General features: G+C 47.6%; 1 protein-coding gene and 1 pseudogene across 1 annotated transcript in view; both read right to left on the reverse strand.

The window, feature by feature from the left end:
• LOC102871080 overlaps positions 1–3,030 on the reverse strand; it is an 8,783-nt pseudogene extending 5,753 nt beyond the window's left edge.
• The window catches only part of LOC102873503 (chromosome unknown open reading frame, human C5orf49), a 34,009-nt gene that overhangs the window by 17,844 nt on the left and 5,869 nt on the right, over positions 1–10,296 (reverse strand). The window lies entirely within an intron of this gene.

Here is a 10,296-nt window from a genome sequence, read left to right on the forward strand (position 1 = left end):
CAGGATAGAGCAGGGTTTAGGGCTGCTGTACATGGGGTCACTATGAGTTGCAGGCAATTTGATCTCACCTAACAAGAACATGCTCTGTAACATCTTTCATCTTCTGTGAGGTAAAAGGCGAGAAGATTCCAGCTGGGAGAAAGAGGGACCACCAAGAAGCGACAGGCATAGAGGGGGTTTGTCATCTGTTTCCATGTAGGTCCCCAAGCCAGGAGACTCCCTGACACCAGGGAAGCCCAAGACACTTGAACTTCTGCAGGGAATGTTGATCTTCATACAGAACTGACAGCGAGCTGACATCCTGGATTCGGACTTCTGGGCTGAATGTCGTACACACACAGCAATGGCCTTGAGCACGCAGGGAGTGAGGGAGCATGGGACAAGATAAGGTTCTGACCTGCTATAGGGTCGCTGGGAGTCCTGGTCAACGAGACTCCTGACAACAAGAATATGTGGTCATCAACCTGACAGCACCCAACATCAACAGAACAGACGGAGAGGAGGCACCTCTGCTTGTTGAGGCGACTAAACCCCTTCTGGTACGTCTGTTCCAGAACACTGGAGAACCGAGACCCAGGGCGGACAGTCTCATCACGGGAGCCAGACTAAATGTGAACGACCCTCGAAACACCCAGGTGAGAAGAGCCACTGCTCTTGACTATGCCAAGGCATTGGACTGTGTGGATTTTAACAAGTTAAGGCTGACGTTGAGAAGAATAGGAATCCCAGAGCACTTGATTGTGGTCATGCCAAAACTATGTCTAGACCAGGAGGCTGTTGTGCGAACAGACCAGGGGAACAGTGCGTGGTTTAAAATTGGGAAGGGAGTGCTTAGGGTTCGTTCTCTCCTCATACCTATGCAATCTTTATGCTGAGCAAATTATTCAAGAAGCTGGACTATGAAGAGGAATGTGGCATCTGGACTGGAGGGAGACTCATCAATAACCCACGTTACGCAGATGACACCACTTTGCTTGCTGCAGTGAGGATGACTTGAAGCACCTGTTGCGGAAGATCACAGAAGACAGCCTTCAATATAGATGGCATCTCAACCTCAAGAAAACAAAGATTCTTACGACTGGACCTATAGGCAACATCATGATAGATGGAGAAAAGGCTGAAAACTTCATCTTACTTGGATCCACAATTAACACCCTTGTGACCAGCAGTCAGGAATCTGGAGACGTATTATACTGAGAAAGTCTGCAGTTAGGGACCTTTGCAAATTATTGAGGAGTAATGATGTCAGTTTGAGGACTAAGACACATCTGATTCAGGCCATGGTCTTTCTGATCACTTGCTGTGCATCTGAGAGCTGGACAATGAATAAGGGTGAGAGAAGAATTGACGCCTTTGATCTCTGGTGTAGGAGAAGAGCACTGAACATCCCACGGATTGTCAAGAGAACAAACGGGTATGTCTTGGAATGGGTGCAGCTAGTGTGTTCTTTGGCGGCAACGATGATGATATTTCACCTGACCTGCTTCAGGGCATGTTGCTAGGAGGGGCTAGTCCTTGGAGAAAGGCATGATGCTGGGAAGGGTGGAAGGCTGGCAAAGGCGAGAAAGACCCTCGACCAGGTGGATTGACATGGTGAGTGTTGCGATGGGATGTGTGTCAGGAAGTGTGAGGATGGCACAGGACAGAACAGGGTTCAGATCTGCTGTTCACAGGGCCGCTACCCGTCTACTCCAGGACACCTGATAACAACCTCATGTCCTTTGATCACCTGACTGCTGATACCAAGGGTGTTGATACCAAGGGTGGGTGGATCCAGTTAAGATTAAATCCTTGACAGCTTCAGAGCCTTGAAATCCTCTGGGACCTCTGTCCCATTGGCTGGTATGAGTCACATGACTGCAGTTGAGTGGATTAAACCAATGAATTGGATCAGTTAGTACAGCTGACTTCTCTTGACATTTTAATGGGAAATCTAATCAACAATGGGCTGATGACGTAGTATATAAGCTGTTCGCATTTCAGCTCAAATCACACTTGAACACACGTCTCAGCACGACGCTGTTCTCAGGAGGGCAGCATCTTCCGCTTTAGACAGAGCAGAGCATTCCGGCTTCAGTCACATTTGGAAGAGCATCCCAGAAGGTTCACAGACCAGGGCACTTGAAAGAGGTGAGTGATGGGTTTGAGTCTGGAGGGTGTCTAGAAGTTAGAGTGCATGAAGATTCGTTTCAGAAAGATGTGCGTTTACCATTAGGTCTGAGACTTTCAGCAAGCAGTTTCCTTCTTGGCTTTGCAAGTGAAACCTATGAATTTGGCACAACATTAATATCCTCAGGATGGAGTTTGTACCTGAACCCCTAATGCAATTAAAAAATCAGGTACAAACTCCATCTTGAGGGTTGAGTCCCTGACTTAAGGGTGTTGAAGGGCAAGGCCCGCTGATTCAAGGAGCTGTCAGGAGAACGCATCCATTTCTTCTTGAGCTGTTGCTTCAACTGTGACAGCTGCATGTACGTTGGGGGTCTGAGAGTGACCTCCTCGAAGGTCGTGATGGCTGCCCGCACGCGCCACTCAGCATGCCGGACAGCTGCCTCCCCAGCCATGCTGAGCACTCCGAGGGCATGCTCCGTGGTGCGCACTTCCACGGTGCCCAGGGTGCGCGCCTCTGCGTGGCCCTCCTTCTCAGTTCGCGCCTTCATGGTGCCCTCCTCCACGCTTCCTGCTCTCCTCCAGCAGCACCTCCACGTGGCCCCAGGCCTTCCTGGCTGGCTCTGGAGCCTCCCGGGGCGCACCGTCTCCTGGATCTGGGTACAGTGCGTTTGCCGGGTGCAACCCCCCGAGGGGCCTCGCCACCTTGAGCTTTGCGTCCTCCTCCTCCAGCAGCCACTGTCTCCTTGCGCTCCAGCTGCTCCGGTAGCCGCTTCTCCTTCGCCTTGCGGCTGCTCCTTCATCTTGGCCTGTTTGTCCTCGTCCTTCCAGTTCGCATCCTCCAGTTCTTGCTGCTGCCTCGGTGTCCGCCGCCGGTGCCCGGGCCGCCTCGGTGCTCTCACCCGGGAAACTCCTGGGCATCGCCCGGCCCGCTCCTCCTCGCGCCGGCAGGTCGCAGCCAAGGCCTTCTGGCGCATTTCTTCATGGGCTTGTTGGTCTTCTGAATGTCTTATTCTGTGAAGGGTCCTTTCTTGTTCTCTGGCCATTTTGTAATTGCGATGTTTGTAGTTTTCTTCCTGAGGGCTTGGTTTTTCTATAAACTTTAGATATTGAATTCTTTTTAGGTATTTCATGACCAAATACTTGCCCCAATCTGTAGGTTCTCTTTTTATTCTTTTGGGAAAGTCTTTCAGAGGTGCACAGGAATCTGATTTTTAGAAGGTCCAAATTATCTAGTTATTCCTCTGCTGATTATATTTGATAGTCTGTTTATGCCATAGATAGAAAGCGCTTCAAAGTTTCCCCCATTTTTCCTTTGGCAGCCTTGAGCTCTCTTGGTTTAGTGTTTCTATGTGCTGTAAAGTGTGGATCTCATTCCATTTTTCAGCCAATACCCAGTTTGGCTGGAGCTGCGTGTTAGTGACTAGCCCTTTTCTGTGTTCATTTCACTTCGTGCCTGGACAGCTTGTAGCATGAGTGCTCTTTGGAAGGGTCGTAGCCTAGATTTAGTTTGTCTGTACTGAAGACTGTACCGGTGAAGAATGTGGTCTGATACATAGCGGGGAACTTAGAAGGACGCTAGAAAGTAAAACGGAGTCGGGTTGACAGGACTCGTCTTTTTTTTTCGCCCCTCCTCCTCAGACGTCTACACCCAGCTGTGAACTTAGTCGTGAAAAACCTCAAAACAACACCCAACTAGACGCCTTCAGATCGGTGAAAGCTACTGACTGGCTTCTTGGAGAACTCACTCAGTCATAATGGAAAATTTCCTACAAAGCGAGCTCATCGACCTGAGGTCCTCGTGGCACCACGGAAGACATGCCAACAGCCTCAGATTGGAACGTCCACAGACTGTGTATCCACAAGAGAGTGGCCCTCAAGGGAAACAGAACAAGTTCGATCCCAAACAGGTCAGATTGAGAGAATTGGAGATCCAGAAGGTGCGTGACCTTGTGAAGAGACTGGACATGCTTTACAATCTCTACAGTGCACGGCTGGACGTGGACCTTCGTGTCAAGCCACAGATCGTAGACAAGATGGTGATAGCCAACTTCCTGGTTTCTGCACCACTGGACATCCAGACCTTGGTGATGGAGCGTGGCGTGCAGAGCTACAGAGAGCTGAAGGCGCTTCTCAGCCATCCCAAGCACAGTGTGCCGTGGGTACGTAGAACTTTGCGATCGGTTAGATAACTGGGAGTGGGAAATAAGGGATTCAAGGGGGGTGTGAGCTCTACGTGACGAGCTGGAAAGGACAGCCCCTCAGTGTTGTTGACAAAATCACAGTGTCCTCTTCCTCTGCCTGTGAAGTGGTTGGTAGGATTGACCCTCCAACCTTTCTACTAGCAACCATATGTTTTGCCACTGAACCAGCACATATCTCTTTTTTAAAGAACGTGATGCATTTCTTCCCGGGGAGGGACTGGTTTTACAGCCAGGGAGATGCTGGCCCCAGGGGCCACTGGACAGATGTGGGAGGACACATGTACTGATCGCATGGCGATTTCTGACTTCTAGTGGCTGGAGGCCAGTGATGCTGCTCGACGGTCTGCGGTGCATGAGCACTCTGTCCACCCCGGAGAATGATCCACTGAACTAATCAGCAGTGCTCGGGCTGGGGAAACAGTCTGGTGATGGATGTGCAAAGGGAAGACCGGCAGGGTCAAAGTCAAGGTGACATGCTAGACCTAAATGGATGAGCCTCCCAAGGCACCTTGTGTGCCGGGCTGCTAGGGCAGAGGTGGGCGCATCCGCTCCAGGCTTCCCCCACCCCCGGGGGAAAAGTCTGGTGCAGGCCCGCCACCAGCTGGGAGCTACCTGATGGCCGTGGGTCTAGTTCTTTGTGGTCAGTGAGAAAGTAAAATGCGTTCAGGTGGACTCCAGAAGTCCCGCTGATGGAGGAAGGGACGTCAGGAGCGGGGTGTGGTCACTTTGTGCCACCCAGTTGACTCCCGATGCAGGTGATTCCAGGTATCCCACAGAAATACTTCAGGGTTTTCATATTTGTGCAAGGAGATTCTGAGCTTCTTCCCTGACGTGGCTGGGTGGATTTGAACCTCCCGCCTTCTGGCTAGTGGCTAAGAAACAGTGTTTGAGACATTCAGTGGACTTTGGTTGGCATCGTATGTCCAATGACAGTTCTAGAATAGTGTCTGGCAGGAAAGTCCTAGAGTTCCAGTCAGACACAGTCAGAGACCCAGGGGCTGTGAGCCAAGAATAAACTCCAGTAATGCGTTGAGTGGGTTTTCTGTTGTTTTTGGTGCGACACGTAGCAGAAACGTACACATTCAGGTTTCTACATGGCCAGTCTGGGTTTTCAGAATTGTCCCTCCCCCTTAATAAGCTCACGGCCTCCCAGGTTCCTGTTCAACCTTTCAAGCGGCTTTTGCAGTTTGATTCTGTCCAGGCCACACTGTCACCTGCAGTGGGCCCTCCTCTCCGTGCTCGAGGGTCGTGATCCTGTTCCCCTCTCTTGTGCCAAGCTGCTTTTGTGTTCAAAAAGGTGAACATTCCCATTGCAACCTCATGAGTTGCACGCTAACCCCTCCATACAGCTCTACAGTTCTAACTATCCAAATGTTAAATATCTTTCACTTGCTAGGTAAAAATACTTGTCTGTCAGATAGTCTTCTCACAGTGAACATCCAAATTAAGACAGACTAGGAAGAGGGATTGGCCGTCCACTTCTGAAATGTAACTGGTCTTTGAGAGCCCTATATACGCCAAAACACACTTAGAGTAGACTAACAGATGAGATGGCTTGAACTGGGACGATGGAGGTTGGTGTGTCAGAAGTAGTGAGACTAGCTCAGGACAGGGAAGGGTTCGGAGCTGCTGTGCATCACAGGCGACTCAGTAACGTTCTTTGACAGGTTGGGAAGCAGGAGTGGCATCCACTTCTTAAATAACATGCCTGTGAAAGCTCCTGGATAAATTCCAATAGTTGTAGAGAGGCTTCAGGCCTTTTGTTCACAGAGTCACTATGAGTCACACTCGACTCAAAGGCAATCAACAACAACAACAATCCAAAGGTTTGTGTCACAATAGGAAAACCTGAGGACATGTTTGCGTAAGATTTAAAGATTAACTCAAAGTAATCATTTCAAGAATTCATGCTGTCGCCCTGGCTTTAGAAAGTGTGAATTCCAGGCGCCCTGGTGGCCTAGTGGCAAGAAGCTGCACTGCACTCCCAGAGATGTGCAGTTCGAATCCACCAGATCCTCTGCTGGTGAAGGAGGGGCGATCTCCCTCTGTACCAGTCAGATCCAATTTGACAGATAAAATAATTAAAAAGAAAATCAGAATTATATCCATGAGTTCATATTGTATTTCACAGTCGTCTACATTCACACTGTTTCTCAACAGTCATTTCTCTGCGTGTTTTCTGAAATGAATCACCATTGGACCTCCTTGCCATTTTTTTTTTGTTTTTTGTTTGTTTGTTTGTTTATTTTGTTAAGGTCCCCACCAGGTCCTTCCCATTTCCTTAGCTTTTGATTAGACTTCATCTGTAGAATCTCTTGATCAGATATATACAGAATTATAAAATTATTAGAGAACATGATTTCAGTGTTTTTTCCCTTTCTTTCTTTCCCCTCCTCCAGGCCATAACCCAAATTGGTGGTAAGGAATTTCTCTGTAGAAACCCAGTTGCTCTGATGCAAGAGGAAGCTGAGGCCGAGGGCCCGGATGATCAGAGCGTCTTGTCCAGTGATCCCCAGGCCTGTCCAAGTGAAATAAAGCCAGATCAGCGACTGCAGGTGAGCCAGGACTACTAGAATGTTCCAGAAGCCCATGAAACAACAGAGAAACTTCAGGGCAGGGTGTCATGGTCATCCGGAGAGGAGGGAAGCCGAGGGAGATGAGTGAGCTGCCAGAATATGGAAAGATCAATCAAAGAACAGGGTTTAATCATTGCCCCCAGTGACTGCCAAGGACGCATTATTTCCTGAGTATTTCTGAGCTTTGGGGAGAATGGAAACCCTAACTCTGCCTCCCTCTCTACGCCCCCCAGCATCAGCATCCTTAACTCCCAGGTTGCTGTGGTGCTTGGTGCTGTTTAAATAAATACCTCCTCACAGTGATTGAGGCCAGAGTAGAACCTTCCAGGCTGTATCCCGCGCGTGCAACATGCCAGTACTTTTCTCCTTCAGGACTGAAACAGCCAAAGTGTATCAGCGACTTCAGTTTTTAGTCACTAAATATATTCCTCAATATTTAGAAAGATAAGAATATCTAATATTGGGATTCACATAGTGAAGGGTATAGACTAACGGAAGGCTTGGCAATTAGGCACTGACCCTTATTGGGGAGGGTGAGGTCGTCCAGAGATGTCCACCTGCATGCCTCACATAGGGCTTGGGAAAGATGTCGTCACACCGAGGAGATGGGTGGATAGGAAATTCTCGTTTGAATGTGCCTTTAATTGAGACATAATACTCATTACATTGGTTGCCACTTCACAGGGGCAGAAAGATCCTCCAGAGACCGTTTCTGTAGACACTGATCTGGAGATCCTGGGATCTGAGGACGACTTGATGGAAGTCCAAGAAGAGGTCGTTTTTGAAAATGGTGAGTTAGAGAATAAGAGAGCTGAGAACGACCTGGAAGACAGCTTGATGGAGATCCAAAAAAATAGTGAGCTGGAGAATCGGAGATCCAAGGAAGACGGCTTAATGGCAGAAAAGGATGAGATCGTTTCAGCAAACGCTGAGCTGGAGAATCGGAGATTGGAGGCAGAGCTGCAGAACAATTTAAGGGAACGAAGCAGAGAGGTGACAGCATGTGACGCACGGGAACCTTCGCTTCTGAACAATCCTGGTGAGTTTGGAGACCAGGGAGTAAGGATATTTAGCAACTCTTTTTCTCTTGCCCTTCACTCTTTGGGCTTTTATGCAAATCTTACTAGTTTCCTATTTTTACAATAATGATCACATGCAGTATTTGTCCTTATGACATTGAGTTTACTAAGCATAATGCTCTCTAGTCTCTCCCATGTTATATACTGTTTTGTTTGTTTTTTTTTTAAATCATTGCTTCTGAGTTGCTTTCAACAGTCACTTGTTGACATTGAATATATTCGCGGTCGATATCCACATCTTCCTTTCTGAATTACTGAATATATTCTGTGTACACATCCTCCTTTCTGAATTCCTCTTTCATCATCATTGCAAACTTACTGACCCTAAGTTTCCCATGTAATCCAGTTGGTTGCTCTCATTAATATAGACAGTTCTTGAAAGAGTGTAATAGTCATGGGGACTGTACTCCTTAAATAGTAGAATGCTGTTGTTTGGGAGATGCCACTGAGTCAGCTGCAAATCCGAGGGCCCCCGAGAACCTGACACTCGACCTGTCCTGCACCATCCTCATAGCCTCTGTCACGTTCGGGACCGCTGTTACGGTTAACTCTGTCAGAGCCCCTTGTTGAGGGTCTTCCTGCCTTCCTGTGAACCTCACCTTTTTCCGCGTGATGTCTTTTTACAAAGGGCTGGCTCCTCCCGACAGCACGTCCTAAGTATGTGAGACAAAGTTTAATCATCCTTGCATCTCTGTGGTCACACTGCCTCCGAGAAGTGCTTGTTTGTTCTTTGGCAGTTTATGAGATAGTCGGTATTCCAGAACGACACTCAACAGCATCAGTTCTTCTTTTGTCTTATTCTCCTTATTCAGTGTCCAATTTTCAGATGCCTAGGAAGTAAGAGGAAAGATCGTGGTTTAGATCAGGCATATATCAGTGGTTTGGGTTTTTAACATCCTTTAGTTTTTAAAGGTCATCCTTTCTCTTTGGCACTCTTTAGAGATTCTTGGCAGTAGATTTTTTCCCAGTGTAATATGTCTTCTGATGTCCTCACTGCTGTTACCGTTGATGTTGACTGTGGATCCAAAGAAAATTAAATCTCTTGACAAGTTCAGTCTTTTCTCCATCTGTCACGATGTTTACTTGTTGGTCCCATGTTGAGAATTTTTGTTTCCTTGCTGTGGAGACGTGATCCATATTGAAGACTGTATTCTTCCTGTCTATCTTCTGCAGCAAGTGTTTCAAGTCTTCTTTACATTCTGCAAAGTTATGCTGTCTGCATACAGGTTGTTAATGAACCTTCCGTCACACCTGGTGATACATTTTTCTTCATATAATCTAGTGTACACATGGAATAGTTTATGCCATCATGATTTCTTTGCCTTTTTTTGGTGAGAAAAAATTTGTACTTAGAATTAGCCAGCTGGACTCAAGTTTCGATGATCCTAATTTTGTTGGCAACATCCAAAGCAGCATAGTCAGGAGCAAGTTGAACAGAGGCCTTCTTTCCATCAGGCCTAGTCAAGGTGTTGACCTTGGCCATATCGATGTCATAGAGCTTCTTTACGGCTTGTTTAATTTGGTGCTTGTTGGCCTTGACATCCACAAAGAGCACAGATGTGTTCTCTTCTATCTTCTTCATGGCTGACTCAGTGGTCAGGGGAAACTTGATGATGACCTAGTGGTCAAGCTTGTTTCTCCTGGGGGTGCTCTTTCGGGGGTATTTGGGCTGCCTTCAGAGTCTCTGTGTCTTAGGCCGCCGGAAGGTGGGTGAAGTGTGGATCTTCTTTTTTTTTGGCTGTGGCTGCCCTTCAAGATGCCTTCTTGGCCTGCAATGCCCTTGCTTTGGCTTCAGTTTTGGGAAGGGTAGGGGCTTCCTTCTTCGCTTTCAGCACTATCTTTGAAGAAAGGGCTATCGTGATTTCTTAAGGAAACTTCCTAGGATAGTTTTGGTTTCATGTTTAAAGATTATCTCACAGAAATTTTTCAAGTCATTCATTCACACAAACCACCCCCTGCAGGGCGCTGGAAAGTTTCGAGTTCGCAGCTTCAATATTCGGTTCTAGGTTTTCTCCCGTTTGAACACGATTCTTCTGTGGAATCCTTGATCATAGTGCAGAGTAACGGTATCCAGACACCATCCAGTCTTAAGGCAAAGGATTTAGTTATTCATGGAGATAATGAGTCAGGTAACCTAATTGTGGTTAGGTACCACTGATTAGGCTTCAGTGCACAGCAAGCCCAGGGTAAATCTCTCCCCATCCTGCCTTCTCACAGTATCTATAGTGCTTAAGCCATTGACGCAGACATTATCGCAGGCCCTCTGTAACCCTTGTGATTGAGGGTGGTTTCATTTTTCATGGACTCTGCTAAGTGGTCAGGGTGCAC

This window comes from Elephantulus edwardii, unplaced genomic scaffold (assembly GCF_000299155.1).
Source record: "Elephantulus edwardii isolate Elephantulus edwardi_28Jun2011 unplaced genomic scaffold, EleEdw1.0 scaffold00375, whole genome shotgun sequence".
In the NCBI taxonomy this organism is placed as follows: Eukaryota; Metazoa; Chordata; class Mammalia; order Macroscelidea; family Macroscelididae; genus Elephantulus; species Elephantulus edwardii.